The following is a 22,308-nucleotide window of genomic DNA, read 5'->3' as shown; positions in this document are numbered from 1 at the left end:
CAATCATTGGTACTTTAGCTTTAACAAATGAATATATTGAATGAATGGCTGGAGATAAGCCTGGGCAGATACTCGACAAGTTAGTTCCTAGTGGTTTTTAATTTAAAAAGTCTCGAACCACATGAAAAAATCTCAGAAAAGTACAATGTACAAAAAGCCGCAAAAATTGAAAATACGGCAAATATATATTAAAGGTAGGGGTGTAAAGGTACACAAAAATTTCGGTTCGGTACCTCGGTTTAGAGGTCATGGTACGGTGCATTTTCGGTACAGTAAGAAAAAAACTAAATATAAATTTTTTGTTTATTAATTTACCAAATTTGCTAAATCTAAATCGAAGACCTTTATGAAGATGAAAAACCAAATTTGCTAAATCTAAATCGAAGACCTTTATGAAGATGAAAAACCATGGACCCAGATTTCCCTCGCCCGGACGCGGGTCACCGGGGCCCCCCTCTGGAGCCAGGCCCGGAGGTGGGGCACGATGGCGAGCGCCTGGTGGCCGGGCCTGTTCCCATGGGGCCCGGCCGGGCACAGCCCGAAGAGGCAACGTGGGTCACCCCTCCAATGGGCTCACCACCCATAGCAGGGGCCATAGAGGTCGGGTGCATTGTGAGCTGGGCGACAGCCGAAGGCAGGGCACTTGGCGGTCCGATCCTCGGCTACAGAAGCTAGCTCTTGGGACGTGGAACGTCACGTCACTGGGGGGGAAAGAGCCTGAGCTAGTGCGCGAAGTCGAGAAATTCCGGCTGGATATAGTTGGACTCACTTCGACGCACAGCAAGGGCTCTGGAACCACTTCTCTCGAGAGGGATTGGACCCTCTTCCACTCTGGCGTTGCCGGCAGTGAGAGGCGACGGGCTGGGGTGGCAATTCTTGTTTCCCCCCGGCTCAAAGCCTGTACGTTGGAGTTCAACCCGGTGGACGAAAGGGTAGCCTCCCTCCGCCTTCGGGTGGGGGGACGGGTCCTGACTGTTGTTTGTGCTTATGCACCAAGCAGCAGTTCAGAGTACCCACCCTTTTTGGGAACACTCGAGGGAGTACTGGAAAGTGCTCCCCCGGGTGATTCCCTTGTCCTACTGGGAGACTTCAACGCTCACGTTGGCAACGACAGTGAAACCTGGAGAGGCGTGATTGGGAAGAATGGCCGCCCGGATCTTAACCCGAGTGGTGTTTTGTTATTGGACTTTTGTGCTCGTCACAGTTTGTCGATAACAAACACCATGTTCAAACATAAGGGTGTCCATATGTGCACTTGGCACCAGGATACCCTAGGCCGCAGTTCCATGATCGACTTTGTAGTTGTGTCATCGGATTTGCGGCCTCATGTTTTGGACACTCGGGTGAAGAGAGGGGCGGAGCTTTCTACCGATCACCACCTGGTGGTGAGTTGGCTGCGATGGTGGGGGAGGATGCCGGACAGACCTGGGAGGCCCAAACGCATTGTGAGGGTCTGCTGGGAACGTCTGGCAGAGTCTCCTGTCAGACAAAGTTTCAATTCCCACCTCCGGAAGAACTTTGAACATGTCACGAGGGAGGTGCTGGACATTGAGTCCGAGTGGACCATGTTCCGCACCTCTATTGTCGAGGCGGCAGATCGGAGCTGTGGCCGCAAGGTAGTTGGTGCCTGTCGGGGCGGCAATCCTAAAACCCCTTGGTGGACACCAGCGGTGAGGGATGCCGTCAAGCTGAAGAAGGAGTCCTATCGTGTCCTTTTGGCTCATAGGACTCCGGAGGCAGTGGACAGGTACCGACAGGCCAAGCGATGTGCAGCTTCAGCGGTCGCGGAGGCAAAAACTCGGACATGGGAAGAGTTCGGGGAAGCCATGGAAAACGACTTCCGGACGGCTTCGAAGCGATTCTGGACCACCGTCCGCCGCCTCAGGAAGGGGAAGCAGTGCACTATCAACACCGTGTATGGTGCGGATGGTGTTCTGCTGACCTCGACTGCGGATGTTGTGGATAGGTGGAAGGAATACTTCGAAGACCTCCTCAATCCCACCAACACGTCTTCCTATGAGGAAGCAGTGCCTGGGGAATCTGTGGTGGACTCTCCTATTTCTGGGGCTGAGGTCGCTGAGGTAGTTAAAAAGCTCCTCGGTGGCAAGGCCCCAGGGGTGGACGAGATCCGCCCGGAGTTCCTTAAGGCTCTGGATGCTGTGGGGCTGTCTTGGTTGACAAGACTTTGCAGCATCGCGTGGACATCGGGGGCGGTACCTCTGGATTGGCAGACCGGGGTGGTGGTTCCTCTCTTTAAGAAGGGGGACCGGAGGGTGTGTTCCAACTATCGTGGGATCACACTCCTCAGCCTTCCCGGTAAGGTTTATTCAGGTGTACTGGAGAGGAGGCTACGTCGGATAGTCGAACCTCGGATTCAGGAGGAACAGTGTGGTTTTCGTCCTGGTCGTGGAACTGTGGACCAGCTCTATACTCTCGGCAGGGTTCTTGAGGGTGCATGGGAGTTTGCCCAACCAGTCTACATGTGCTTTGTGGACTTGGAGAAGGCATTCGACCGTGTCCCTCGGGAAGTCCTGTGGGGAGTGCTCAGAGAGTATGGGGTATCGGACTGTCTTATTGTGGCGGTCCGTTCCCTGTACGATCAGTGCCAGAGCTTGGTTCGCATTGCCGGTAGTAAGTCGAACACATTTCCAGTGAGGGTTGGACTCCGCCAAGGCTGTCCTTTGTCACCGATTCTGTTCATAACTTTTATGGACAGAATTTCTAGGCGCAGTCAAGGCGTTGAGGGGTTCCGGTTTGGTAACCGCAGGATTAGGTCTCTGCTTTTTGCAGATGATGTGGTCCTGATGGCTTCATCTGACCGGGATCTTCAGCTCTCGCTGGATCGGTTCGCAGCCGAGTGTGAAGCGACCGGAATGAGAATCAGCACCTCCAAATCCGAGTCCATGGTTCTCGCCCGGAAAAGGGTGGAGTGCCATCTCCGGGTTGGGGAGGAGACCCTGCCCCAAGTGGAGGAGTTCAAGTACCTAGGAGTCTTGTTCACGAGTGAGGGAAGAGTGGATCGTGAGATCGACAGGCGGGTCGGTGCGGCGTCTTCAGTAATGCGGACGTTGTACCGATCCGTTGTGGTGAAGAAGGAGCTGAGCCGGAAGGCAAAGCTCTCAATTTACCGGTCGATCTACGTTCCCATCCTCACCTATGGTCATGAGCTTTGGGTCATGACCGAAAGGATAAGATCACGGGTACAAGCGGCCGAAATGAGTTTCCTCCGCCGTGTGGCGGGGCTCTCCCTTAGAGATAGGGTGAGAAGCTCTGCCATCCGGGAGGAACTCAAAGTAAAGCCGCTGCTCCTCCACATCGAGAGGAGCCAGATGAGGTGGTTCGGGCATCTGGTCAGGATGCCACCCGAACGCCTCCCTAGGGAGGTGTTTAGGGCACGTCCAACCGGTAGGAGGCCACGGGGAAGACCCAGGACACGTTGGGAAGACTATGTCTCCCGGCTGGCCTGGGAACGCCTCGGGATCCCCCGGGAAGAGCTAGACGAAGTGGCTGGGGAGAGGGAAGTCTGGGTTTCCCTGCTTAGGCTGTTGCCCCCGCGACCCGACCTCGGATAAGCGGAAGATGATGGATGGATGGATGGATGCTAAATCTTCCACCTAAAATATTTTTCTTAGTGGAATATTTGATGTGATGTAATGGGAACCTTGGATAGGCCAATAATTTTGATTCAATATCATAGAATAGCATAGAAAGTACTTAGAAAGGACGGCGTGGCGCAGTGGCAGAGTGGCCGTGCGCAACCCGAGGGTCCCTGGTTCAATCCCCACCTAGAACCAACCTCGTCACGTCCGTTGTGTCCTGAGCAAGACACTTCACCCTTGCTCCTGATGGGTGCTGGTTAGTGCCTTGCATGGCAGCTCCCTCCATCAGTGTGTGAATGGGTAAATGTGGAAGTAGTGTCAAAGTGCTTTGAGTACCTTAAAGGTAGAAAAGCGCTATACAAGTACAACCCATTTATCATTTATTGATCCCTGTGGGAAATTCAGCACCACAGTTTGCTCACAGTAGACAATAATATCCATCCATTTTCTACCGCTTATTCCCTTTCGGGGTCGCGGGGGGCGCCGGCCATCCATTTTCTACCGCTTATTCCCTTTCTGGGTCGAGGGGGGCGCTGGCGCCCATCTCAGCTACAATCGGGCGGAAGGTGGGGTACACCCCGGACAAGTCGCCACCTCATCGCAGGGCCAACACAGATAGACAGACAACATTCACACTCACATTCACACACTAAGGCCAATTATAATAACTTATATATAATATATTATATATATATAATACACTGGGGGGGGGGGGGGCCTGCGGCGAAGCGGGGTGTTCCCAGGATCGGCCTTGAAATCAGCGACAGGTGTGTAGATGGCCCACCTGGGCCTTGTTATCTAAATCATCTGTCGCTCTGTTATAATCAGCAGCCAGGAGGAGAGACGGGGTTGGGGCTGGGGCTGGAGCCAGAGCGCGAGCGAGAACGAAAGAGAAAAAGACAATTGCTGGAAAGCAACTGAGAGACTAATTGAAAAATAAAACAATATTGTAACCCTGAAACAGGCTCTCATGTCGGTGCTTGGTGGTCTGAAGAACCCCCAGGAGGGCAAGCCCCACACTAACCAATAATAAATAAAAAAACTTCTTACCTTTGACGCAACTTCTTGAACAGGTGCGGTAGGAAACGGATGGATGGATTAAAAATGCATGAGAATGTTTTATATTTTGAACGTTATTTTTAACACTGTGATTACAAGTGGAATTATTCATTACTTATTGTGCTAAGCAATGTCAGCTCAGATTTATCCGAGAGCCAGATGCAGTCACCAAAAGAGCCACATCTGGCTCCCGAGCCATAGGTTCCCTACCCCTGGTCTAGCTATACTTTGATCATGGTTATGATTGATTCGTTTCAGACATGTTTAACCGGTTTAATAAGTAAGTAAATAATTAAGGAAGATAAGATGGATCCTTGCCATCATTCACTATAGCAGATTGAAGATACGGTGCTGGGAATGGGATCGTCTGCAGGCGACTGTATTTTGGATCCCATCCCAACAGTCTCCGTCAAGTCACTCTCACCCGCTGTTGGCCTAATCGTCACTCATTTTGTTCATTTTCCACTGCAAAGCAGTTATGTCCCTCCTGCCCTCTAAGCTGCTGTCATCCATCCCGGTCCTTAAAAAAAAATCTCTCAAGACCAAGAAGTGCTCATAAAATATAGACGCGTCTCAAACCTAACCTTTTTCTCAAGGGTATTGGATAAGTTAGTTGTCTGGCAGCTCCAGAACCAGCTCAAGCAGAACAACCTATTTGAGGAGTTTCGGTTAGACTGAAAGAGTTTTGCTCAGGTTGACCAGGGACTCTGCACGTCTTGGATGTCTGTTAACTTTTTGCAACTCAACGCTAACAAAACGGAAATGCTGATTATCGGTCCTACGAGACACCGGCACCTTTTTAATAATACCAAGTTAACATTTGACAAGCAAATTATTACACAAGGCGACTCGGTAAAGAATCTGGCTATTATCTTCCACTCAACTCTCTCATTTGAGTCACACATTAAAGAATGTTACTAAAACAGCCTTTGATCATATCAGTAATATTGCTAAAATGTGTTCCATTTTATCCACCAGTGACGCTGAGATCATTATTCATGGCGTCTCCCAATGTCTAGCATTAAAATATTACGTTTGGTACAAAAAGCGGCTGTTAGACTTTTGACAAGAACAAGAAAGTTTGGTCATGTTACGCATATACTGTATATACCTTTATATACCTAGAGTATATAATGTACATATATACCTATACTGGCTCACCAGCACTGGCTTCCTGTGCACTTAAGATGTGACTTTAAGGTTTTACTAGGTATAAAATACTAAAGGGTCTAGCTGCATCCCATCTTGTTGATTGTATTGTACCAAATGTCCCGGCCAGATATCTGCGTTGTAAGAACTCTGGCTTATTAGTGATTCCCAGAGCCCAAAAACAGTCTGCGGGCTATAGAGCGTTTTCTATTCGGGCTCCAGTACTCTGGAATGTTCTAAAGATGCTACCTCCGTAGAAGCAATTAAGTCCAATCTTAAAAATGCTATACTCTAGCCTTTAAATAGACCCCCCCTTATAGACCAGTTAATCTGCCGCCTCTTTTCTTTACTGCTCTGCCCCCCTCTCCTACGTGGAGTGGTTTTCAGGTGACCACAAATGAGGCCCTAGCTGTTCAAAGTCGGAACCCGGGGTGGACCACTCATCTGTACATCAGTTGGTGATGTCTCTGGGCTGCTGACTTGTCTCCAATCAAGCTCATCCGCTGTTGGCCCCACTATGGACTGGACTCCCACACTATTATGTTAGTTCCACTGTGGACTGGACTCTCACACTATTATGTTAGATCCACTATTGACTGGACGTCACACTATTAACTATATCCACTATGGACTGGACTCTCACACTATTAACTAGATCCACGATGGACTGGACTCTCACACTACTATGTTAGATCCACAATGGACTGGACTCTTACAATATTAACTAGATCCACTATGGACTGGACTATCACACTATTAACTAGACCCACTATGGACTGGACTCTCACACTATTAACTATATCCACTATGGACTGGACTCTCACACTACTATGTTAGATCCACTATGGACTGGACTCTTACAATATGAACTAGATCCACTATGGACTGGACACTCACACTATTAACTAGATCCACTATGGACTGGACTCTCACACTATTAACTAGATCCACTATGGACTGGACTCTCACACTATTAACTAGATCCACTATGGACTGGACTCTCACAATACTTTGTTAGATCCACTATGGACTGGACTCTTACAATATTAACTAGATCCACTATGGACTGGACTCTCACACTATCAACTAAATCCACTATGGACTGGACTCTCACACTACTATGTTAGATCCACTATGGACTGGACTCTTACAATATTAACTACATCCACTATGGACTGGACTCTCACACTATTAACTAGATCCACTATGGACTGGACTCTCACACTATTAACTAGATTCACTTGACATCCTTTGCACCTGTCGCCCCGTTGCACGTGACATTTACGCGTCCTGTGAATGGATAGTCACTGATAGTCACTTGTACCATGAATTGATTAACGTTGACCCTGACTTAAACAAGTTGAAAAAACTTATTCGGGTGTTACTATTTAGTGGTCAATTGTACGAAATATGTACTGAATTGTGCAATCTACTAATAAAAGTATCAATCAATCAATCAATCAATGGGAGAAGAGCAGACCGTTAGCGGATGAATTTGAGAACACAGAGTTGATGGACAGTTGCGATAGCCAATCAGATCACAAATTGCTGACAGTAGGCTATCTCGGTAGCAGATGTTAACAAGCAAAAACAGGAAGTAGCACCAGAGCCATAGAAAGCCACAGAAAACTCACCAGTACAATAACTATGAAGATAAAGTGGTTTTCTTACACCTAGTAATCCGCTGTGTGGACAGACCAAGCCAAGCAAGAAAATAAATTTTTGCCAGGCAATTACATTTTGGCACAACACCGGTGGTCAAACTTTCACACGAATCAAACAACCACAAGGGGTACCACCAGGGATGATGTTAGTTAAGAAATTATCAATTTTGTGATGTACGAAGTAAACTAAAGTAAAAAAAGAAAGCACTAGTTTATTAGATAGACCTGCAAACTCCGCAGTAGTGTAGGCTACAAGATACCGTTAACATTATAAGACACATACGAAAAGGCTAACGTTAACTTTACCGTTAGCCACTGACTATGCTCGGTTAACGTTAGTGTAGCTAACATTACTGCAGTCCTGGGTGACATAAGAGGTAACGTTATTTTAGCCTAAAGGCTACAAGTGAGCAAATATGGAAATGAACCAGCAACAGTTAAAGGGGAACATTATCACCAAACCTATGTAAGCGTCAATATATACCTTGATGGTGCAGAAAAAAGACCATGTATTTTTTTTTAACCGATTTCCGAACTCTAAATGGGTGAATTTTGGCAAATTAAACGCCTTTCTGTTTATCGGTCTTTTAGCGATGACGTCACCGAGGTAACACACCCGCCATATTCATATTCACATTACAAACACCGGGTCTCAGCTCTGTTATTTTCCGTTTTTTCGACTATTTTTTGGAACCTTGGAGACATCATGGCTCGTCGGTGTGTTGTCGGAGGGTGTAACAACACTAACAGGGAGGGATTCAAGTTGCACCACTGGCAAGAAATCTGCCGCCAGACACCCAATGAATGTACCAAAGTGTCTTCACATTTGACCGGCGATGCTAAGACAGACATGGCACAGAGATGTATGGATAACCTGCAGATGCATTTGCAACGATTAAGTCAACAAAATCACAAAGGTGAGTTTTGTTGATGTTGTTGACTTATGTGCTAATCAGACATATTTGGTCACGGCATGACTGCCAGCTAATCGATGCTAACATGCTACGCTAATCAATGCTAACATGCTATTTACGCTAACTGTATGTACATTTGAAACTAGATACCCACATTTGATGCGAAACAAACACTTACCAATCGACGGATTTAAGTTGCTCCAGTGTCACAAGATGCGAAAGTCCTGATCGTTTGGTCCGCACATTTTACCGGCGATGCTAATAAGGCAGCCATGCTACGGGCCACTTCATTAGGTACACCCACGCTATGGCCGAATAGCGTCAATAGCTATTCGCTCAATAGCTTCAGTTTCTTCTTCAATTTCGTTTTCGCTGTCTGCCTCCATACTCCGACCATCTGTTTCAATACATGCGTAATCTGTTGAATCGCTTAAACCGCTGAAATCCAAGTCTGAATCCGAGCTGATGTCGCTATATCTTGCTGTGGTAACCGCCATGTTGTTTGTATTGCCAGCCCTGTATGACGTCACAGGGAAATGGATAGTGGTTTCGAAGATAGCGAAAATAAGGCACTTTAAAGCTTTATTTATTGATATTCCGGGACCGGTAAAATTTTGAAAAAAACTTCAAAAAATACAACAAGCCACTGGGAACTGATTTTTATTGTTTTTAACCCTTTTGAAATTGTGAAAATGTTCCCCTTTAACGTTAGTTACTCACCGGGCACTAACACTGGACTGCAGGTTGAAGCAGAAGAAGAGGGGCGTGCTTCGTTATCTCTGTCGCTGCTTCTCCATGACACCTTTCTCTAACCTTCAGGTTATGTACGGCCTGAACCATTTCTCAAAAAGGGATTCGAATCCATGGAATCGTTTCTTTTCTTATCGAACAATCGGGAGAACCGGTTTTCGAACGTCATCCCTCAGGACGCCGTTGGATGGGCGCTACGAATTGCTCGTTCAAATATTTCATTTCTTTATTTTTTCATGTTTCATTTGTGTAATACAAGTATTTTAATAATTGCTGAAGCGGGTGTATTGAATGTTAAATGCGCCAAAAAAAAGACCCTTTTGTCCACTGTTGAGGGGGTTCAATACTAAGTAGTGTGCAAGTGTTTCTGTATAGTATCTCCAGCCGTGTCCGTGTGGTGACATCAATTACGGTATTTTGAGAGGTGAAGTCGGACTAAATCGGATATCACTGAAAGCCTAAGTGAGAAAGCCACGGCCCGCCATTGACCTCTTCGCATATTGAGGAGGTAACAGCCTGGATGGACAGCGACTTAAGTTAAACATGAGTAAAAAAAAAACACCAGGCACTCCTTGGCACCTCACACCAAACTCACTCCTCCCCCATTTCCCAATTTACCTTAAACATCATTGTCTCCTTTTCAGTCACCAACCTGGGGGTGTGGTTTGATCCCCAACTTCCTTTTAACAACCCCATATAACACCGATGTAAGACACTGTTCCTAAATCTCCAAACTGCGCCCTGTAAACTTGTCAAAGCATTTGTTTAGTCGATTCTGAACTACTGCAATGCAATGGTGTCCTTATTGGAATTCTTGGCAAGGACATTCAAACACTAGCGTATGGTCAATACAGTGCCGCTAGAATCCTAATGAGAGTCTGTAAATTGCACATCACTCCCATTCTTAAATCACTGCTCCGGCTTTCTGTCTCATCCCCGATTTATACAAACTCCTGATTACTGTTGGGCGCGACCAGTCTTCCTCTCAGGGAATAAAACACACTGGTCACTCCCAAGTGCTTTTGGATGCGTAAAAAAGAACCACCGAGACAGAATAGTACTTGGCCAAGTTTTACTAAAGCTATAGGAGACTAGCCCTTACAACGCAACAATAGCATCAGCAAAAAAGGTCTAAATTCAAACAAAAAGAGTCAGCTTATGTAGAGCGAAAACAGCCCCTCCCACCCAGAAAGAAACATAAGGAACTGGCCAAAACATCTCTGAGTCGACAAACAGGAGCCCTTAAGATAAAACAAAGAGTTTACTAGCGTGTGTATGATAAAAGCAAGGTCACAAGAAGACAGACTACATGGAAAAATAATAGCTGCTTTAAAGGGGAACATTATCACAATTTCAAAAGGGTTAAAATCAATAAAAATCAGTTCCCAGTGGCTTGTAATGTTTTTTGAAGTTTTTTTCAAAATTTTACCGGTCTCGGAACATCCCTAAGAAAAGCTTTAAAGTGCTTGATTTTCGCTATTTGCGATGCGACTATCCATTTCCCTGTGACGTCACACAGTGCTGCCAATGTAAACAAACAATGGGAATACCACAGCAAGATATAGTGACATTAGCTCGGATTTAAACTCGGATTTCAGCGACTTAAGCGATTCAACAGATTACGCATGTATTGAAACAGATGGTTGGAGTATGAAAATATTGAAGAAGAAACTGAAGCTATTGAGCGAATAGCTATTGACGCTATTCATAGCCATAGCATGGCCGAATAGCTGCGTTAGCATGGCCGGTTAAATGTGCGGACCAAACGATCAGGACTTTCACATCTTTTGACACTGGAGCAACTTAAATCCGTCGATTGGTAAGTGTTTTTTTTTGCATTAAAAGTGGGTGGAAGGAAACGTAATATAGTTGCGAATGCATCTACAGGTTATCCATACATCTCTGTGCCATGTCTGCTTTAGCACCGCTGGTAAATAGCATGTTAGCATCGATTAGCTTGCAGTCAACATCAACAAAACTCACCTTTGTGATTTCGTTGACTATCGTTGCAAATGCATCTGCAGGTTATCCATACATCTCTGTGCCATGTCTGCCTTAGCATCGCCGGTCAAATGTGGAAACACTCCGGTACATTCAATGGGGGTCTGGCGGCGGACACTTTCGCATCTTCGGGCCAGTGGTGCAACTTGAATCCCTCCCTGTTAGTGTTGTTACAACCTCCGACAACACACCGACGAGGCATGATGTCTCCAAGGTTCCAAAAAATAGTCAAAAAAACGGAAAACAACAGAGCTGAGACCCGGTGTTTGTAATGTGTTGAAAATGAAAAATGGTGGGTGTGTTACCTCGGCGACGTCACATTCTGACGTCATCGCCTCCAGCGAGATAAACAGAAAGGCGTTTAATTCGCCAAAATTCACCCATTTAGAGTTCGGAAATCGGTTAAAAAAAATAGATGGTCTTTTTTCTGCACCATCAAGGTATATATTGACGCTTACATAGGTCTGGTGATAAAGTTCCCCTTTAAACATGACTATGGATTAAAAAAGAACACTTAAAAATATCTCAATCTCTCATTACTCATACATGCATAACGGACTGGTCCAAACATATCTACATTAACACATCTATGTTATTATTGTGGATCTTAGCACTTATGGAAGTGATTATGGTTTGGAGGCTTCTGGAGGTTTTCTCTATGTGGTGGTAACTGTTGCGGTAGAGCTAAATACTTGAAGTATAGAGATAGGAGAGAGTATGAGTATCCTGCGTTCCTGTGTTCTAAAAACAAGCAACAAACAAAACAATTTGCATGTTTTGCACACTCGCACTAGGCATGTAACAATAAAGGGCATTATGATGAAACGCAGTACAAGTAACAAGAATTAATATCACTGTTTAAAATTGAAATGATCGTAAAACTGTGCTTGATAACACTTTGGGGAACTCACAGACGAGTAATACTTCTCATTCACTGGAAAAGCATGCAAATAGTGGCAAAGACGCAATTTTTTGACGCGGTGACGCAATCAAATAACGTGCAGTGTTAAATTTAAATTGTTTTATACATAGTTGGTTTCCTTCTTTTTATTCTGAAGCTGAAGTACTGTTATTGACAAATCTGTTCTGGCCTGGGATATGTTGTGTACCTGTATAAGTGTATGAGGTTACAGGCACACACTTCATTGAGATTTACTTGAGCCTTCTGTTTACATTATTAGCATATCTACTGTGGCTAAGCAGACTTTTGCCAAAAGGACAATAATTCATTTGTTGTGGGTTTATCCACTTTAATGCACTTTATTTTTTTTGGGATGCATGTTTTGTTTGAAGGCCTAATATAAATGAAAAACTGTGCTTTTTTTGAAAAGCAAAGGCTACTGGAATATTAAAAAATTTCAATATTCAATAAAAAATTACTTTATTTGAAAAACATGTCTAAAAATGTATTCTAGGCTTTTTATGCAATATAAAAAAGTTGTGAAAAACTGCATTTATTATTCGGTATTTGGTATTCGGCCTTCAAATATTATTCGGTTTCGGCCACAAATTTTCATTTCGGTGCATCCCTACTAAATAAATGCACGGCGCAAAGACACAATCTTCACTTACAATGCATACCTCTCCTTGCTAAATGCAGCGTCAATGTCGCAAAATTGGCACCACAGAACCTTTCTGCTGCGTCTTATTCTCTGGCACAGCAAGTGTGTTGTGAAGAGGATTGACGACACATCCGCCACACTTGCATTATTATGTGCTTATGAACTAGGGAACACCAAGATGAGCCAAATTTAAAAAAAGGACACGAGTGTGTTGTCCGTGTGTGTGTGTAGCGCCATGTGTTTTTGCAGACTGGACTGGAGAGCGCTTTCAAAAGAGGTGCTTTAAAGGGGAACATTATCACCAAACCTATGCAAGCGTCAATATATACCTTGATGGTGCAGAAAAAAGACCATGTATTTTTTTAACCGATTTCCGAACTCTAAATGGGTGAATTTTGGCAAATTAAACACCTTTCTGTTTATCGGTCTTTTAGCGATGACGTCAGAATGTGACATCACCGAGGTAACACACCCGCCATATTCATTTTCACATTACAAACACCGGGTCTCAGCTCTGTTATTTTCAGTTTTTTCGACTATTTTTTGGAACCTTGGAGACATCATGCCTCGTCGGTGTGTTGTCGGAGGGTGTAACAACACTAACAGGGAGGGATTCAAGTTGCACCACTGGCAGGAAATCGGCCGCCAGACCCCCATTGAATGTACCAAAGTGTCTTCACATTTGACCGGCGATGCTAAGACAGACATGGCACAGAGATGTATGGATAACCTGCAGATGCATTTGCAACGATTAAGTCAACGAAATCACAAAGGTGAGTTTTGTTGATGTTGTTGACTTATGTGCTAATCAGACATATTTGGTCACGACATGACTGCCAGCTAATCGATGCTAACATGCTACGCTAATCGATGCTAACATGCTATTTACGCTAGCTGTATGTACATTTGAAACTAGATACCCACATTTAATGCGAAACAAACACTTACCAATCGACGGATTTAAGTTGCTCCAGTGTCACAAGACGCGAAAGTCCTGATCGTTTGGTCCGCACATTTTACCGGCGATGCTAATAAGGCAGCCATGCTATGGGCCACTTCATTAGGTACACCCACGCTACGGCCGAATAGCGTCAATAGCTATTCGCTCAATAGCTTCAATTTCTTCTTCAATTTCGTTTTCGCTATCTGCTTCCATACTCCGACCATCCGTTTCAATACATGCGTAATCTGTTGAATCGCTTAAGCCGCTGAAATCCGAGTCTGAATCCAAGCTAATGTCGCCATATCTTGCTGTGGTAACCGCCATGTTGTTTGTATTGGCAGCCCTGTATGACGTCACAGGGAAATGGACAGTGGTTTCGAAGATAGCGAAAATAAGGCACTTTAAAGCTTTATTTAGGGATATTCCGGGACCGGTAAAATTTTGAAATTTTTTTTTAAAAAGTACAACAAGCCACTGGGAACTGATTTTTATTGTTTTTAAACCTTTTGAAATCGTGATAATGTTCCCCTTTAAGACAGTGGTTCTGAACCTTTTTTCAGTGATGTACGCCCTGTGAACATTTTTTTAATTCAAGTACCCCCTAAACAGAGCAGAGCATTTTTGGTTGAAAAACAGAGATAAAGAAGTAAAATACAGCACTATGTCATCAGTTTCTGATGTATTAAATTGTATAACAGTGCAAAATATTGCTCATTTGTAGTGGTCTTTCTTAAACTATTTGGAAAAAAAGATAAAAATAACTACAATCTTGTTGAAAAATAAAGAAGTGATTCAATTATAAATAAAGATTTCTACACATAGAAGTAATCATCAACTTAAAGTGCCCTCTTTGGGGATTGTAATAGAGATCCATCTGGATTCATCAATTTAATTCTAAACATTTCTTCACAAAAAAAGAAATCTTTAACGTTATTATTTATGGAACATGTCCACAAAAAATCTAGCTGTCAACACTGAATATTTTTTTTACAGTTTATGAACTTACATTCATATTTTGTTCAAGTATTATTCAATAAATATATTTATAAAGTATTTTTGAAATGTTGCTATTTTTAGAATATTTAAAAAAAATCTCACGTACCCACATTTGAGAACCACTGCTTGAAGACATGGCTAACTAGCTAGCAGCGAACATCCATCCACAGTCGGCAGTGTTTTAGCTACTTCTAAATGATTACTCTTTGCCTCCATGGCAACAAATAAAAGTATGTTTCTTACAAGTCTCGTTATCACTGGAGGACGAGGAATAGCTAAACATGCTTCACTACACACCGCTGTCACAATGTAAACAAATGCCATGGGTGGATCTACGTCCTACATCCAAGTAATGATACCAAGTACAAAAGTGTATCGAGTCGATACTACTATGATTACATCGATATTTTTTATCATCACAAATTTTTTCCTTTTTTTTAAAAATTCAGAAATATGTTTATGAACTCAGTATACCAAAATATCGGTTTGGGGACAACCCTAATTGGGAATGATAGAAAATTACAATTCCTCTTGAACAGGAACATCCCTGGTAGCTTTAAAGGGGAACATTATCACCAGACCTATGTAAGCGTCAATATATACCTTGATGGTGCAGAAAAAAGACCATTTATTTTTTTAACCGATTTCCGAACTCTAAATGGGTGAATTTTGGCGAATTAAACGCCTTTCTGTTTATCGCGCTGGAGGCGATGACGTCAGAATGTGACGTCGCCGAGGTAACACACCCGCCATTTTCATTTTCAACACATTACAAACACCGGGTCACAGCTCTGTTATTTTCCTTTTTTTTTTACTATTTTTTGGAACCTTGGAGACATCATGCCTCGTCAGTGTGTTGTCGGAGGTTGTAACAACACTAACAGGGAGGGATTCAAGTTGCACCACTGGCCCGAAGATGCGAAAGTGGCAATTAATTTGCCGCCAGACCCCCATTGAATGTGCCGGAGTGTCTCCACATTTTACCGGCGATGCTAAGGCAGACATGGCACAGAGATGTATGGATAACCTGCAGATGCATTTGCAACGATAGTCAACGAAATCACAAAGGTGAGTTTTGTTGATGTTGACTGCCAGCTAATCGATGCTAACATGCTACGCTAATCGATGCTAACATGCTATTTACCGGCGGTGCTAAAGCAGACATGGCACAGAGATGTATGGATAACTTGCAAATGCATTTGCAACGATAGTCAACCAAATCACGAAGGTGAGTTTTGTTGATGTTGACTGCCAGCTAATCGATGCTAACATGCTATTTACCAGCGGTGCTAAAGCAGACATGGAACAGAGATGTATGGCTAACCTGTAGATGCATTTGCAACTATATTACGTTTCCTTCCACCCACTTTTAATGCGAAAAAAACACTTACCAATCGACGGATTTAAGTTGCTACCGTGTCAAAAGATGCGAAAGTCCTGATCGTTTGGTCCGCACATTTTACCGGCGATGCTAACGCAGCTATTCGGCCATGCTATGGCTATGAATTCGCTCAATAGCTTCAGTTTCTTCTTCAATACTTTCATACTCCAACCATCTGTTTCAATACATGCGTAATCTGTTGAATCGCTTAAGTCGCTGAAATCCGAGTTTGAATCCGAGCTAATGTCGCCATATCTTGCAGTGGTATTCCCATTGTTTGTTTACATTGGCAGCACTGTATGATGTCACAGGGAAATGGCCAGTGTCTTCGCAGAGAGTCGAAAATAAGGCACTTTAAAGCTTTATTTAGGGAAATTCCGAGACCGGTAAAATTTTGAAAAAAACTTCAAAAAATACAACAAGCCACTGGGAACTGACTTTTATGTTTTTAACCCTTTTGAAATTGTGATAATGTTCCCCTTTAATGAACAGAAAGAGGCATTGGAAATCCCCAAATAATACACGGACAGAAAAAAAAATCCAGTAGGCTCAAAGATGAGCCTCATTCATAATCAATATATAATAATGTGATGCTTACTTACATCCCAAACATTACACATTGGCCTTGTGTCACTCATGCACTGAAGTCGTCCAATTCAAAATATGGACTTTTAATCACCGTCTAAGGAGCAGAGCTGATTCATTCTGCATTTTGGCAACGAGGTAGAGCCAGTAATGTTGAGAAGAAGAATACAAGTTGTGAACTAGAAGAGGCAATTCCTAATGGAATTGAGTGTGAATGCTCCAAAGCTATTGAAGTGAAATGTTGACAGAATGTAGTATGAATGTAAAAATAGTTTGAATGTTGAAGAGCTGACGCTGAACTGAAATGCTCATGGAATGTAGGATGAATGTAGACATAGTTGAAATGTTGAAATTCTTTAAAGGGGAACATTATCACAATTTTAAAAGGGTTAAAAACAATAAAAATCAGTTCCCAGTGGCTTGTTTTATTTTTCAAAGTTTTTTTCTAAATTTTACATATCCCGAAAAACTGCTTCAAAGTGCCTTATTTTCGCTATCTTCGAAACCACTATCCATTTCCCTGTGACATCATACAGGGCTGCCAATACAAACAACATGGCGGTTACCACAGCAAGATATAGCGACATTAGCTCGGATTCAGACTCGGATTTCAGCGGCTTAAGCGATTCAACAGATTACGCATGTATTGAAACAGATGGTCGGAGTATGGAAGCAGATAGCGAAAACGAAATTGAAGAAGAAATTGAAGCTATTGAGCGAATAGCTATTGACGCTATTCGGCCATAGCATGGGTGTACCTAATGAAGTGGCCCATAGCATGGCTGCCTTATTAGCATCGCCGGTAAAATGTGCGGACTAAACGATCAGGACTTTCGCATCTTGAGACACCGGAGCAACTTAAATCCGTCGATTGGTAAGTGTTTGTTTCGCATTAAATGTGGGTATCTAGCTTCAAATGTACATACAGCTAGCGTAAATAGCATGTTAGCATCGATTAGCTGGCAGTCAAGCCGTGACCAAATATGTCTGATTAGCACATAAGTCAACAACATCAACAAAACTCACCTTTGTGATTTCGTTGACTTAATCGTTGCAAATGCATCTGCAGGTTATCCATACATCTCTGTGCCATGTCTGTCTTAGCATCGCCGGCAGACACTCTGGCAAATTCAATGGGGGTCTGGCGGCAGATTTCTTGCCAGTGGTGCAACTTGAATCCCTCCCTGCTAGTGTTGTTACACCCTCCGACAACACACCGACGAGGCATGATGTCTCCAAGGTTCCAAAAAATAGTCAAAAAAACGGAAAATAACAGAGCTGAGACCCGGTGTTTGTAATGTGTTGAAAATGAAAATGGTGGGTGTGTTACCTCGGCGACGTCACATTCTGACGTCATCGTCTCCAGCGCGATAAACAGAAAGGCGTTTAATTCGCCAAAATTCACCCATTTAGAGTTCGTAAATCGGTTAAAAAAAATAGATGGTCTTTTTTCTGCACCATCAAGGTATATATTGACGCTTACATAGGTCTGGTGATAATGTTCCCCTTTAATAACTTTAATACATACACTTTTGGTCAATTGACTTAGTTGCGATTTCCCTCTCTGCATGAAAGCTTAAAAGTAGTATATATGAATGCAGTATGAAGAAGATTATTTGAAGTATGAAAATATTGAAGAAGAAACTGAAGCTATTGAGCGAATAGCTATTGACGCTATTCATAGCCATAGCATGGCCGAATAGCTGCGTTAGCATCGCGGGTAAAATGTGCGGACCAAACGATCAGGACTTTCGCATCTTTTGACACTGGAGAAACTTAAATCCGTCGATTGGTAAGTGTTTGTTTCCCATTAAATGTGGGTGGAAGGAAACGTAATATAGTTGCAAATGCATCTGCAGGTTATCCATACATCTCTGTTCCATGTCTGCTTTAGCACCGCCGGTAAATAGCATGTTAGCATCTATTAGCGTAGCATGTTAGCATCGATTAGCTGGCAGTCAACATCAACAAAACTCACCTTTGTGATTTCGTTGACTATCGTTGCAAATGCATTTGCAGGTTATCCATACATCCCTGTGCCATGTCTGCTTTAGCATCGCCGGTCAAATGTGGAGACACTCCGGTACATTCAATGGGGGTCTGGCGGCAGACACTTTCGCATATTCGGGCCAGTGGTGCAACTTGAATCCCTCCCTGTTAGTGTTGTTACACCCTCCGACAACACACAGACGAGGCATGATGTCTCCAAGGTTCCAAAAAATAGTCAAAAAAACGGAAAATACAGGGACCCGGTGTTTGTAATGTGTTGAAAATGGCGGGTGTGTTACCTCGGCGACGTCACATTCTGACGTCATCGTCTCCAGCGCGATAAACAGAAAGGCGTTTAATTCGCCAAAATTCACCCATTTAGAGTTCGTAAATCGGTTAAAAAAAATAGATGGTCTTTTTTCTGCACCATCAAGGTATATATTGACGCTTACATAGGTCTGGTGATAATGTTCCCCTTTAATAACCTTAATACATACACTTTTGGTCAATTGACTTAGTTGCGATTTCCCTCCCTGCATGAAAGCTTAAAAGTAGTATATATGAATGCAGTATGAAGAAGAATATTTGAATGTAGACACATATAATCATCATACTGCTGTGATTATATGCATCAAGTGTTCATTCAAGGCCAAGGCAAAATATGTCGTATATCGCGATATGGCATAAAAATATCGCGATATTAATAAAATCCAATATCGCCCAGCTTCACGGTGGGAGAGGGGTTGGTGCGTCTGCCTCACAATACGAAGTTCCTGCAGTCCTGGGTTCAAATCCAGGCTCGGGATCTTTCTGTGTGGAGTTTGCATGTTCTCCCCGTGAATGCGTGGGTTCCCTCCGGGTACTCCGGCTTCCTCCCACTTCCAAAGACATGCACCTGGGGATAGGTTGATTGGCAACACTAAATTTGGCCCTAGTGTGTGAATGTGAGTGTGAATGTTGTCTGTCTATCTGTGTTGGCCCTGCGATGAGGTGGCGACTTGTCCAGGGTGTACCCCGCCTTCCGCCCGATTGTAGCTGAGATAGGCGCCAGCGCCCGCCGCGACCCCGAACGGGAATAAGCGGCAGAAAATGGATGGATGGATTAATAAAATCCAATATCGCCCAGCTTCACGGTGGCAGAGGGGTTAGTGCGTCTGCCTCACAATACGAAGTTCCTGCAGTCCTGGGTTCAAATCCAGGCTCGGGATCTTTCTGTGTGGAGTTTGCATGTTCTCCCCGTGAACGCGTGGGTTCCCTCCGGGTACTCCGGCTTCCTCCCACTTCCAAAGACATGCACCTGGGGATAGGTTGATTGGCAACACTAAATTTGGCCCTAGTGTTAGAATGTGTTTGAATGTGTGTCTATTTGTGTTGGCCCTGTGATGTGATGGCGACTTGTCCAGGGTGTACCCCGCCTTCCGCCCGATCATAGCTGAGATAGGCGCCAGCGCCCCCGCGACCCCGAACGGGAATAAGCGGCAGAAAATGGATGGATGGATTAATAAAATCCAATATCGCCCAGCTTCACGGTGGGAGAGGGGTTGGTGCGTCTGCCTCACAATACGAAGTTCCTGCAGTCCTGGGTTCAAATCCAGGCTCGGGAACTTTCTGTGTGGAGTTTGCATGTTCTCCCCGTGAATGCGTGGGTTCCCTCCGGGTACTCCGGCTTCCTCCCACTTCCAAAGACATGCGGTTTAGCTCGGTTGGTAGAGTGGCCGTGCCAGCAACTTGAGGGTTGCAGGTTCGATTCCCGCTTCAGCCATCCTAGTAACTGCCGTTGTGTCCTTGGGCAAGACACTTTACCCACCTGCTCCCAGTGCCACCCACACTGGTTTGAATGTAACTTAGATATTGGGTTTCACTATGTAAAGCGCTTTCAGTCACTAGAGAAAAAGCGCTATATAAATATAATTCACAATTCACTTCACTTCACCTGGGGATAGGTTGATTGGCAACACTAAATTTGGCCCTAGTGTTTGAATGTGAGTGTGAATGTTGTCTGTCTATCTGTGTTGGCCCTGTGATGAGGTGGCGACTTGTCCAGGGTGTACCCCGCCTTCCGCCCGATTGTAGCTGAGATAGGCGCCAGCACCCCCCGCGACCCCAAAAGGGAATAAGCGGTAGAAAATGGATGGATGGATGGATCGCCCAGCCCTACAAGCAGGATTAAGATGATGGATGGACTGGCTGGTTGGTGGAATCCATCCATCATCCATCCATTTTTCCACCCCCTGATGTGTGACTCATGTCTCCCCTGCACAGAAGGGGGCGGGGCGAAGAGGATAACATTAGAAATGAACACATGGCATGTATGGTGATGCAGAAATATTACTTGGGCTCTAAAAAAGGGCCGAGATGTGTCACGTCGGTGAAATCCCGAGGCAACAACATCGCCAAGAGAGCAACAACAACAAGAAAAACTACAATTAAAAGCGGCATCGATGCATTCATTTCAATGCGAGCGGGGAAAAGCCCGCCATATTTGTTTGTTGACAAGACGGGCGACAGGTGGACAATGGCGGCCGCCGAACACACACGCTCGCACACGCTCATGCCCCACCGTGGTTGTTCGGTGTTTTCGGGGGAAGCTAACGGCAGTGAGCGCGGAGGGAAAGGCGAGTGTGTCGCCCTTCCCCCACCGCAGCTAGCACAGCACTAGCGCGGCCACCATCTTGAATCTCAGCCTTCCTCTTCCCCCTTCAAAACAACACTGAAACACTCACCTTCCGCCACCATCCCCGGCTCCGGCGTCGCCTCCCCAAGCGAACGAATCGATCCCTTTTTCTTTTTTTTTCAATTATTTGGCTGAGTTTTTTTTTATATTGGGACCAAATTTGGCCGTGAGAGCGGAACCGCGCCTGGGAGAGAAGAGCAGCAATCCTAAACCGCCATCTGGTGGTATTTTCCTCTCTGGGTGCGCGGGAGCAGCGCAGCCTCACGCCGGGACGCAGCCGCCCCCTGGCGGACACTCCGCGCACAGGCAGGGAGGGGGACGTGGGAGGGGCACGTGACACCCCCCCCCCCCTCCCTTGCTCTTTTGTCCAAATTACTGCAGGATTATTAATAGTACACGATATTTTTAATTGGTCTGTAAACAAAAATGCAGGATTATTATTCATATTACATATTTTACATTGGTCTATAAACATAAATGCAGGACTATTAATACTATCATAATTTTTACATTGGTCTATAAACATAACTGTATGATTATTATTAATATTGAACATTTTACATTGAACCATGAACATATTAATTATAGCAGAAATTTTACATGGGTCCATAAACATAACTGTAGGATTATTATTATTAATATCAAACATTGGTCCATAAACATAACTGCAGCCTTATTAATAATATCACATATTTTACATTGCTCCATCAACATAAATGCAGAAATAATTAATGATATCATCCATAAACATAACTGCATGAGTATTACTAATAATATCAGACGTTTGGTCCATAAACATAACTGTAAGGTTATTATTAATATCAAACATTTTACATTGGTCCATAAACACAACTGCAGAAATTATTAATAATATCAGACATTTTACATTAATCCATAAACAAAACTGCAGGATTATTATTCATATTACATATTGTACATTGGTCTATAAACATAACTACAGGGTTATTAATAATATCACCAATTTTACATTGGTCTATTAACATAACTGTATGATTATTACTAATATCGAACATTTCACATT

At 44.0% G+C, this 22,308-nt stretch overlaps 1 protein-coding gene across 1 annotated transcript in view; it reads right to left on the bottom strand.

Annotated features, from left to right (window-relative positions):
• Positions 1-21,540, bottom strand: part of stag1a (STAG1 cohesin complex component a) — a 150,641-nt gene extending 129,101 nt beyond the window's left edge. The window contains exon 1 of the mRNA XM_061894147.1: positions 21,316-21,540. The gene's annotated coding sequence lies outside the window, so the exon portion shown is untranslated. The remainder of the gene's footprint in view (positions 1-21,315) is intronic.
• Positions 21,541-22,308: the final 768 nt, after the last annotated feature.

This window comes from Nerophis ophidion, linkage group LG03 (assembly GCF_033978795.1).
Source record: "Nerophis ophidion isolate RoL-2023_Sa linkage group LG03, RoL_Noph_v1.0, whole genome shotgun sequence".
Lineage (NCBI taxonomy): Eukaryota > Metazoa > Chordata > Actinopteri > Syngnathiformes > Syngnathidae > Nerophis > Nerophis ophidion.
The sequence above is the reverse complement of the archived record's forward strand: the minus strand, read 5'-3'. Positions and strand labels throughout refer to the sequence as shown.